A 10473-nucleotide genomic window follows, 5' to 3' on the forward strand; every position below is an offset into this window, starting at 1 on the left:
ATTAGCCAATACACCCCTAATCCGTGGGCCCCACTTAAGCCCCTCTTAAGCAGTTGTTTGGTTCAATGTATTGGCTAATACACCCCTAATACGTTACGGCCCTAATCCCCGAAAATCTCTGTTTTCTAATCCCTGACTCCTCCTCAGTTTACATCCGTTTTAGTTTCACGCCCTAATTTGCCCTCTGTTTCCTGGGTTTGTCTCTCCTTTATCTCTTTCATTGCTTGCTTCGCCTTCGGCCAGTAGCCCCAATTTCTTGCTTCGCCTTTCGTGCTTAGTTTTGCTGCAAAAATGGAATACTTTTGACTTTAAATCCGTTCCTAAATAGTAGAAGGAAAATACCAGTTCAAACACTCTACTAAACTGCATCAAATTTCGGATCCTCCATTTCTTTAAAAGAATTTTCTCAGTTTCTTTTCTATTCCATTTTGATCTTATTTATTTCCCACCAATTTTTCTCACAAACTTCCGCGTTGCTGTTGCAAGCAGTACCGGAAATTCCCCTCTCTTTTTATCTTTAATCGGTTTCCACAGTTATTTTTCTTCGATTATTTGAATGAAGCTGAGGTAGCTGTTTTAGGAACAAAGGCGATTTGAAACATTTTTGAAAGAAAGGATTGATGGATAGTTATTTGAACCAGAACTTCGATTTGAAATCGAAGCATTCGTCGGATGAAGCATTGGAAAAATGGAGGACAGTTGTTGGTTTCGTGAAGAATCCGAAACGGCGGTTTTGATTCACTGCCAACCTCTCCAAACGTTATGAGGCTGCTGCTATGCGTCGCACTAATCAGGTCCCTTCACTTTTCAATCCACTCTCTCATTTAGAGATTGCTCAAATATCATTTTCAATTTTTCATCATTTTCTAAATGTAGTAAAGATATACTGATTAGTGATTATCATGAGAGAAATGAGCAGAATTTTTTAGTTTTGTTAATTGGCTTTGCGTTTCTAATATGGTAGTGGGATTATGGCAATGTAGAGATTGTTATTATTATGGAAAATTGCAGGAAAAATTGAGAATTGCTGTACTGGTTTCGAAAGCTGCCTTTCAGTTTATATCAGGTGAGACCGTTTGCTGCAAATTCAACTTTGTTCACGTTTTTATTTCGTAAAACGCCTTTGAATATGTATAAATGAATCTTCGTTTTGCAGGTGTACAACCTAGTGACTATGTTGTTCCTGAGCAAGTCATAGCTGCTGGTTTTCAACTTTGTGCTGATGAGTTAGGATCCATTGTGGAAGGCCATGATGTGAAGAAACTAAAGTTTCATGGTGGAGTAAGTGGCATTGCTGAAAAACTCTCCACATCCACCAACACTGGACTAAGTTCTGATGCTGCTTTGTTGAGTAAAAGACAAGAGATTTATGGAATCAATAAGTTTGCTGAGCCTGAAGCTAAGGGATTCTGGGTCTTTGTTTGGGAAGCTCTTCAGGATATGACTCTTATGATCCTTGGGGCATGTGCTATTGTGTCGTTGGTCGTTGGGATAGCAATGGAAGGTTGGCCAGCCGGAGCTCATGATGGACTTGGGATTGTTGCAAGTATCTTATTAGTCGTGTTCGTCACGGCAACCAGCGATTATCGCCAATCTTTGCAGTTTAAGGATTTGGACAAGGAGAAAAAGAAAATCACCATTCAGGTAACAAGAAATGATTGTAGGCAGAAATTATCCATATATGATTTGCTTCCTGGTGATATTGTACACCTTAATATTGGTGACCAAGTCCCTGCTGATGGCCTTTTTGTGTCGGGATTTTCCGTGCTAATCGATGAATCAAGTTTAACAGGGGAGAGTGAGCCAGTAGTGGTGAATGATAAAAACCCTTTTATGCTTTCTGGTACTAAGCTTCAAGATGGATCATGCAAGATGTTGGTTACCACTGTTGGGATGAGAACTCAATGGGGCAAATTGATGGCAACCCTCAGTGAATGGGGAGATGATGAGACCCCACTGCAGGTGAAATTGAATGGAGTAGCAACTATCATTGGGAAGGTAGGCCTGTTTTTTGCTGTAGTGACTTTTGCCGTAATGGTGCAAGGACTGTTAAGGAGTAAACTGCAAGAAGGGACTATCTGGAGTTGGTCTGGCGATGAGGCACTGAAATTGCTGGAGTTCTTTGCTCAAGTTAATTCCTAAGATTCAGGTGTCCTCCCATTGTTATTTTTGCTTCAAATACCAGTTAGGTGCTTCTAACAAAAGGATAAATCCTGTAATTCATACCTCAATTCTCGTTTTGCAGGTGATAGCTCGATCTTCTCCTATGGACAAGCATACTCTGGTAAAGCAATTGCGAACTGATATTCTTTCATGCGCCTGATACTAGTGTTATGATAATGATTCTTTGTTAGATCCTAGTAAAATATTTTGCTCAAGTATATGTACTGCGTGATATTTACCAAAATCAAGATTCAACTAATCTCAATTCTCAATTCCAGGTGGCTAAGGAGAGTGTTGATGTCATCATTCTTGATGACAATTTCTCAACAATTCTGACAGTGGCCAAATGGGGCCGTTCAGTGTACATAAATATTCAGAAATTTGTACAGTTTCAACTGACTGTCAACATTGTTGCCTTAATTGTTAACTTCTCCTCAGCATGTTTGACAGGTAACAACGGAATATGTTTGCCTACTAATATTTTAAACCAATGTTCTAGCTTCTTTGCAAATGATAATCACTTGAACAGGAATATGAAATATGGTTATGTGTTCATGAGTGTAAGTATCAAGGAAACGAAAACTCCGAACAATATAAAATTTCTCATATTTTCTTATGCTGCAGGGAGTGCTCCTCTGACAGCTGTTCAGCTATTGTGGGTGAATATGATCATGGATACTTTAGGAGCACTTGCACTTGCAACCGAGCCGCCAACCGATCGGGTTCTTCAGCATGCCGATCGCTGCTGCTTTGAAGCTGGTCCCAGTATGAAGCCTATATGCCTGGATTTTGTGAAGAACATCAAGGAAGCCTTAATGTCACTCTTCGTGATGTATAGGGAAGAATTCTTACCAGCACCTGGAATTTACATGAGCTTAGCCTCTACACTATTCATAGTGTGAACCATTACCATTGTGCACCCCTAAATATTGTCTAACTTAATTATTATAACAGTTAACATCATCTGAGAAATAAGCAAAAAGTTGTCTCTACCTTCAAGGAGTTATCATCATTAGGAGAAAAAAAGACCAAGATTCCATCCATTATTAACACTAAGGTAGATCTAGACACCAAATAAAAGTGATGCTGTAGAAACCTATAATCCATCCTTTCTATAATTCCAATGATAGAGCAACAATCATACCCTTCTATTTTCTTCCACCATTTTGATAAATAGTCAAGATGAATGGAAATGCTAAAATACATGAGCAAGAGAAGATTTGCAGGCTACAATCCAACAATATAGGGAGATGCAAGCCTAGAATGAATTACTTTGGGCTCAACTCCGGGAATGCGCCTGATAAGGTTCTTAAGAGAGAAAATTTAACCGACGATCAGCGGTATGATGCTTTGAGTAAAATTCCCGATCATCCAACTCAAATGATCGTTTTCTTCAGTTTACCTTCTGTTGCCCGATTGGAATGGGTCAGAAGATTTCTTTCTCACCATTAAATATCAATGTTCAAACTTTTTGATGTTGTAAAACTTTTGAACATATTGATTATGATGTACAATTTCATTTTCATCTAACTTTTTCTTAGTATAAGTTAATTATGTTTATGCAGAATATAATTTTCAAGTTATATATTTAATAATAATTATGTTAATTTATATTTTACAGTATCATATATTATGATTTGAGTAAATTAATATAAGAATATTAATTATTAAGAATTTTATTAAATTATATAGTTTAATTAAAATATATTTAATAATAATTATGTTAATTTATATTTTACAGTATCATATATTATGATTTGAGTAAATTAATATAAGAATATTAATTATTAAGAATTTTATTAAATTATATATTTTAATTAAAATATATTTAATAATAATTATGTTTAAATATGATTAAATTATTTATTATTGATAATAATAATCTTATTATAATTTAAATAACAATAACAATAATCATTTACCAAAACAAATTTATGCTAAGGGTATTTTAGTCATTTTAGTTTTTTCCATTATGCTATTACACCTCTATTCCATTCAACCAAACACAAGATTACTATTACGCCTCTATTCCATTACATTCAACCAAACAGTGGATTAGCTATTACACCTCTAATCCAATATACCTCTAATCCAATACGCCTCTAATCCAATACAGCGAACCAAACGTGCCCCTAATCATTCTTCAAAAAGAAAAACAAAAAAAAAAAAGAGAAAGAAAAACAGAAAGCCCTAAATGCTCTCTCAACCTTCCCCCTATTCTTTCTCGCCCTCAAACTCTGGCCTTGGGGACTGCCGAGTTCATGTCATCGGACACCAACGACTGCACAACCGTCTGTGGTGACCTTAAAACGCCCATTTTCGAGCTCTCTTGGAGATGAAGTCGCCGGCCTTCGCGAGGAGAGTGAGGAAAGAGAGAAAATGGGAAAGTTTCTCTGAAAACCGTCGTGCCGTCGAACCCCGAATAGGACCCCAAGGGGTTTTGGGCCTTGGCGCGAAGAGAAAGACCGACGGAGGAAGACGAAACACCTCCAGTGAGTGCATATCTTCCCCTTCCCTTTTTATTATTATTCTTTATCAATGTATTCAAATCCCTTTTTTTGCTTTCGGGTTTAAAAGAAAAATAGAATAAAAGCGAAGAAAAATCACCTTTTCTTCAATCTGATTTTTTATTGTTGTTTTTTATTTCAATCTCCACGTAAAAAGGTTACATTTTTTGCTCTTAGCTATATAGCCGAAGTAATATTCATTGTTTATTACTAGCTTGCTACTCTATCTGCCATTGTTGTTTCTGTTCTGTCTATGTTTCTGGTTTGGTCTGCTGGCTTTCCTTTTTGCGTATTTGCAGGTCTATGTAGGAGGTCAAGGATGCGGAGGTTACCATTTTGGTGCAACGAGACAGGAGAGCCGAGCCTCGGGTGTTGGTCTTACTGACGAAGCACGTGGGTGGCAGAAGACGGGTACGGCGCACTAGGGGAAACTAGGGTTGGACTTGGCTGAGATTTGGGTTTAGGTTGGGCCTATCGGGCCATCCGGGTTTGGGCTTAGTTGGGTTTAGGTTGGGTAGGATTTGGGCTTTATTGGGCTGTTATTGTAATTAGATTTCAGTTTATATTTCTGTTTTCTTTGGGCTGATTAACAATTCTGGGCCCGAGTAAATTTGGGTACCTACACATAATATGTGGAAGAACTTAAAATGAATAACAATAGAACGATTTAAAATAAACAATAGAACAATTTAATGATATATAGAAAATTTAACAAATGAAATATAAAACTGTTTAAAATAAATAATGTATATAACAAAGGAATAAATAAAAAAATAAATAAAAAGGATTAAAATCAAACTAATTAAGGATAAAATTGGAACAAAAATGAAATTAGAAGTAAAAACTATAACAAAATAAAAAAACGGGGTAAAAAATAAACAAGCGCGCAAAGTTTGAAGACTGATTGAGAAATTATTCCCGAAGTTCTCTGCGCACCGTTTCACGCAAGACTGAAGTGAATCAAACACAAAACCTTGGGGCAAATTAAAAAGACAAAAGAAAAAGCAAAAGGGTCACATTGAAAGCAAGTGGCAAAACGGAAAGACCCGCAGCGCAAATAGCCCTTTGGCTTTACAAAAACGCACAGATTCTCTCCAATCGGGTCGGGTCGAACCGCCCCCAAAACGGCACCGTTTTGAGGCGTGGGGGTCCAAAACACTGTCGTTTTACATTGCTATTTAAGCAAAAAAATTTTAAAAAAATTCATTCTGTTGCTTTTTTTAAATAATTCAAAACCCTTCCCCTCTTCTCTTTCTTTTCCTCTGTGAGGGTTTCAAAAATCTCTTATCGCACAGCACCGGACCACTGTGGCTCCACTGCGAGCGACAGTCGGAGCCACGCAAAGATCAGATTTTGGCCTTCTTTAAAGCAGATACGAAGGCAAACCTTCCTAGTCCAAAAAGATTGAAGAAAAAAAGGACTCTCCTCCCTTTATTAGTCTGATTTCGGAGCCGGAGAAGAACTTCCGACGACGAAACCGCGGGATGGCTCATGTAAGCTTTTACTCCTCTTTTCCTTTTTATATTTTTATTTAAAATAGATTTGAAAATAGAAAATAAATAAAAAAAAGGAAATCGAAAAGAAAAAAAAAAGAAAACAAAATCGAAAATCAACCTTTTTTCTTCTGTTTTGCTTTTGATTTCTTAATGTGCGTAAAAAAAATACAAGGGAAATATTTCGACTTTTATAGCCGAGTTACAGACTGTTAATCTCTATTGTTTTGTCTTTTTGCTATTGTTTTTCCTATCTTGTGTGTGCCTCTTTGCTGTTGCATTTACTTCTCTTACAGGTGTTAGAAGCGTGGGAGGCGACGACAGACACTGGTGGCAGAGGCGTGCGGCGGCTGAAGTTTGGGGGGCTAGGGTTTGTTTGCTGAAATGTTTTAGGATAGTTGGGCTAGGGTTTAGTTTGGGCTTGTAATTGGGTTTGGGTTATTATGTAATGGGTTGTTGTTTGGTTTGTGAATTGGGCCCTGATATTTGTAAAAATGGACTGCAAATTTTGGACTTTTATGATTTTTTTGGTGGGTTTTATTTTTTGTTTTATTGATTTGGGCTTTTAGGCCGAATTTGGCTATTACAGCCCCTGTGTCGGGGTTTTTACCCCAGCCCCTGTGGAGAGTTGTATATGGTTCACAGAGGGGGCGCCTTGGGTGGTGGAGATATAACCTGCAAGACTCGAGAGAGATGTCAATATAGAGCGTGTAAATAATAACTGAGCTACCTAAGTGTGAGGTGGCTCGAACCACCAACCTGGTACTTATATAACCTTTGCAACCATGGTACCAGTCGGCTACCCAACAAACGACACATTGAAAACTTCTCTTGAAGGAGTCGATCCCCCTCAACGGACATGACAACCTGCATGGTACTCTACATGCATTTCATTAATGAATTGGATAATTTTTGGAATATATATACAAACTTTTTTAAAAAACTTGTTGAATAAATTAATTATTTTTATTAATTATTTTGAATTTTTATAAATTATATGTTGATTGCCATACGAGTTGTCAAATTAGTGTCATTATAGTTTTAACAATTTAGTTAACTTTTCCATCTAAAAAACAACAATTTAATTAAATTTTAAAGATTGAGCATCAAAATGATAAAAAAAAGGACTAAAATGAAAAAAAAGAAATAAACCTAAAGAATTAAAATTTATCATTATATATTTTAGTTTATTTTTCTCTAGCCAAAAGAAAAATAAGAAGATCTCAATTTTAAATTTTAAATAATCCATTCCTTATTGGTTGTTTAGATAAAAAAGGTTTTTGTCAATTCCTATTAACACATCACCTAAGTATTATTGGTCTATAGGAATTTTATTTACACAATTAAATAGATTTTTAATTAGGAATATTTATTTATTTTTAACTGCTGTAACTTGGCCTATTAATTGGACCTTAAACCACCCCTTTTCATCAATGGAATAATTTACAAACTCTCTCTCAAATTTGATATTAGGTAAATTTATCTCTCTTAAAAATATCGAAACCATTTTATCTATATCAAATTTGAAAGTGAGTGTTAAAAATAATTAATCACAATAATTGATAATTTTTTATTTATTATACATAATTTTGATTGATATAATAATAAATTAAGTCCTCAATGTTTTCATTTGCTATTAATTTGATCATAATTTTTAAAAAAATTCCCAAAGATATGTATAAAATTTTAAAAAATCTAAAAATAGAAAATATAAAATATAAAATATAAAAAAAAAAAGCTTCAGGTATATATATAGGAAAAATATGTAAACCTAAGAGTCAAGCTTTTTATTGTACCAATTAAATTATATAAAATTCATGAAAATCATTTATAACATCTCAAAATATCCGATGTGACATGTGGCATTATTCTAGCATCGGATAAAGTAAATGTTCAAGAAAATTTGGAAATTTTGGAAAATAAAAAAACATTCATGAAGGTGAGGTGATTTTGGATATGGGATTTAATGAATGAAAATTAGAAGTGAAAATGTGATAAAAATAAAATTTAAAAAGTTTGAGGACTAAAATATAAATTTAGCCAAAAAGGGAAATAAGAGTTTTTATTTCCTATTTGACATGAGGACAAATTGGATTATGAATTAGTAGGGTGAAAATCACTTTTGAAACTAAATTGGAAAGCCTAAAAAAGTACAAGAACCAAATGATAAATTATTAATGTGATTTATTTTTAAAAAAAAATAACTAATTTAGAATAGGTGATTTTATCTTAAAATATTTAATATTGAAATAATATAAAAAATCATCATGAATTGAATATTAATATTAATATTATTATAATTTAAATAATATTATTAATAATTTCTTAGATTATGATTATTTTATACATATTGTTAAATTATTTGTTTTAATGTTAAAAAGTGTTTATATTTGATCTTTTAGATTTTCTATTTATCTTTGCTGTTACTTTAATAAACGAATATAATTAATTCTTATTATATTTAAAAAGTATAATTTTAATTTGATAAATGTTATTAATATGTGTCTTTATTTGAATTATATTTTAAGCTTCACAATTTAATATTTATAAATTTAAATATTATAATATTAAAAATTAATTCAATTAAGTAAAATCTTAGAATGAAGAGATAGTTTATTTAAAATCAAATTTATATTTAACATATAAAAAATTATAAACAAAAATCGTAAAATAACTTTTAAAAAATTGAAAGACAATGAGTAAAAGAGTTATTTACCCAATTTGTAAATAAATGTTTCAAATAAAGAGTACCGTATGTCAAAATTTTGTTACGTGAACATGATTATTATTATTATTTTTTAACATTGTATTGATATAGTATATATAAATAAATCAATTGGTTAATTTAACCTATAATTCAAGGATCGAAATATTTTACTTGTAAACCTGAAACAATAAAAAAATAAAATAAAATTTGATCTATGTATTCTTCGACGATGAACCTTATGTTGATAATACGATTGGTCGAACAATTGAAAAAAAATTCTTGACTAATTGTCTTTATTATGTCACATTAGAGACGCAACAAATATCATTTTAATCACAAATAGATAAATTTCCTAAAAGCCTAAATTTCAATTTGATTTTATACCTCAACTGGAGCTTCAACGGCAACAACCGTTGCTGTTAGATCTTGTCGTTGCGGCAGTTGGGCGGGCACTCCCTTTGTTGCCATATTGACCATCGAACAGATGAGATTTCAAGACTCCATGGTTGCAAACGATTTCTCCACCTTTTAATCCTAATTTTCTAGGGTTTCTAAAAACTTTTCGTCTTCATTCAGAAATCAATTCATCAATAATAGAATAGTTTTAAACGATGACTTGAGAATATTAGGGTTTTTAAGGGTTGATAACAACAATAACGTGATTCTATTCAAATCTCGTGAAATTTCTGAATTATCTTAAAATTTGATGAAATATTTATAATTTGTTTAAATAAAATAAAATCAATGGATAATTAAAAATTATAAAATTTAAATAAAAAAAACTAAGAGATTGCCACTTGTCGCAACATAATGCTTGTGTACCTTATTTGTATACTCATGTGATGTGCTGGCTAATACTGTTTGTCAATGTAATTAATTTTAAAACGAAATAAAAGTAATATTAATTTAATCTTAATCTAAAAATTTAATAATAGTATATAAAATATATGTTTTATTATGAAGTTTGAAAATGTTACATTACAATATTTATAATAAATAGGAATGGTAGTTGTAAAAATAAATCAAAGAAATGTATATTTAAAATATTATATTAAAAAGATTATAAAAAATAAGTACGTCGATGTTTTATTATTAAATTTTGAACTAACAAAAAAATTAAGTTATGAAAAGAAATTACAATTAACAGTAACAAAAAAATTTCTATTATAAAAATAATAACAATAAGATTAATTTAAAAAAGAGTCTTATAAATTGTAATAAATGTATAATAATTAATTTTTGTTTAAAATAAATTATTTAATATAATTTAAAAAGGTTAGGAGTAAAAGAGTAATTTAGTAAAATTAAATGCTTAAAATGAGGAGCGCTACATGTCAAAAAACTGTAATTTGAAAACACTTATTTAATTAGAACATTGAAATATATATAGTCGGAAAATGGATAAATTTTATTTTTAGTCCTTTTATTATGCCTAAATTTGAATTTAATATTTATATTTTAATTTATGATATAATTTAGTCTTTATATTTTATTTTTTATAGTAATATTAGTATCTATACTACTATACATAAAAGGAAGGCCTCTCTATATGACACCTGCTCTTTTTTTAATAATGAGACAATGACTAAATTTCGATATCAAT

The 10473-nt window shown here is 32.0% G+C and overlaps 2 long non-coding RNA genes and 1 pseudogene across 2 annotated transcripts; all 3 read left to right on the plus strand.

Annotated features, from left to right (window-relative positions):
* On the plus strand, positions 1–3155 carry LOC121232314 (calcium-transporting ATPase 2, plasma membrane-type-like; annotated as a pseudogene).
* Positions 3156–4213: 1058 nt separating this feature from the next.
* LOC121231992 (uncharacterized) lies at positions 4214–5347 on the plus strand. The gene is made up of 2 exons (XR_005930213.1): positions 4214–4655; positions 4970–5347. It is a non-coding gene; the product is annotated as an uncharacterized lncRNA (long non-coding RNA).
* Positions 5348–5584: 237 nt separating this feature from the next.
* Positions 5585–6682, plus strand: LOC121231993 (uncharacterized). Its single transcript, XR_005930214.1, has 2 exons — positions 5585–6163; positions 6460–6682. It is a non-coding gene; the product is annotated as an uncharacterized lncRNA (long non-coding RNA).
* The last annotated feature ends 3791 nt before the right edge of the window (positions 6683–10473 follow it).

This window comes from Gossypium hirsutum, chromosome A07, assembly GCF_007990345.1.
Source record: "Gossypium hirsutum isolate 1008001.06 chromosome A07, Gossypium_hirsutum_v2.1, whole genome shotgun sequence".
Classification (NCBI taxonomy): domain Eukaryota; kingdom Viridiplantae; phylum Streptophyta; class Magnoliopsida; order Malvales; family Malvaceae; genus Gossypium; species Gossypium hirsutum.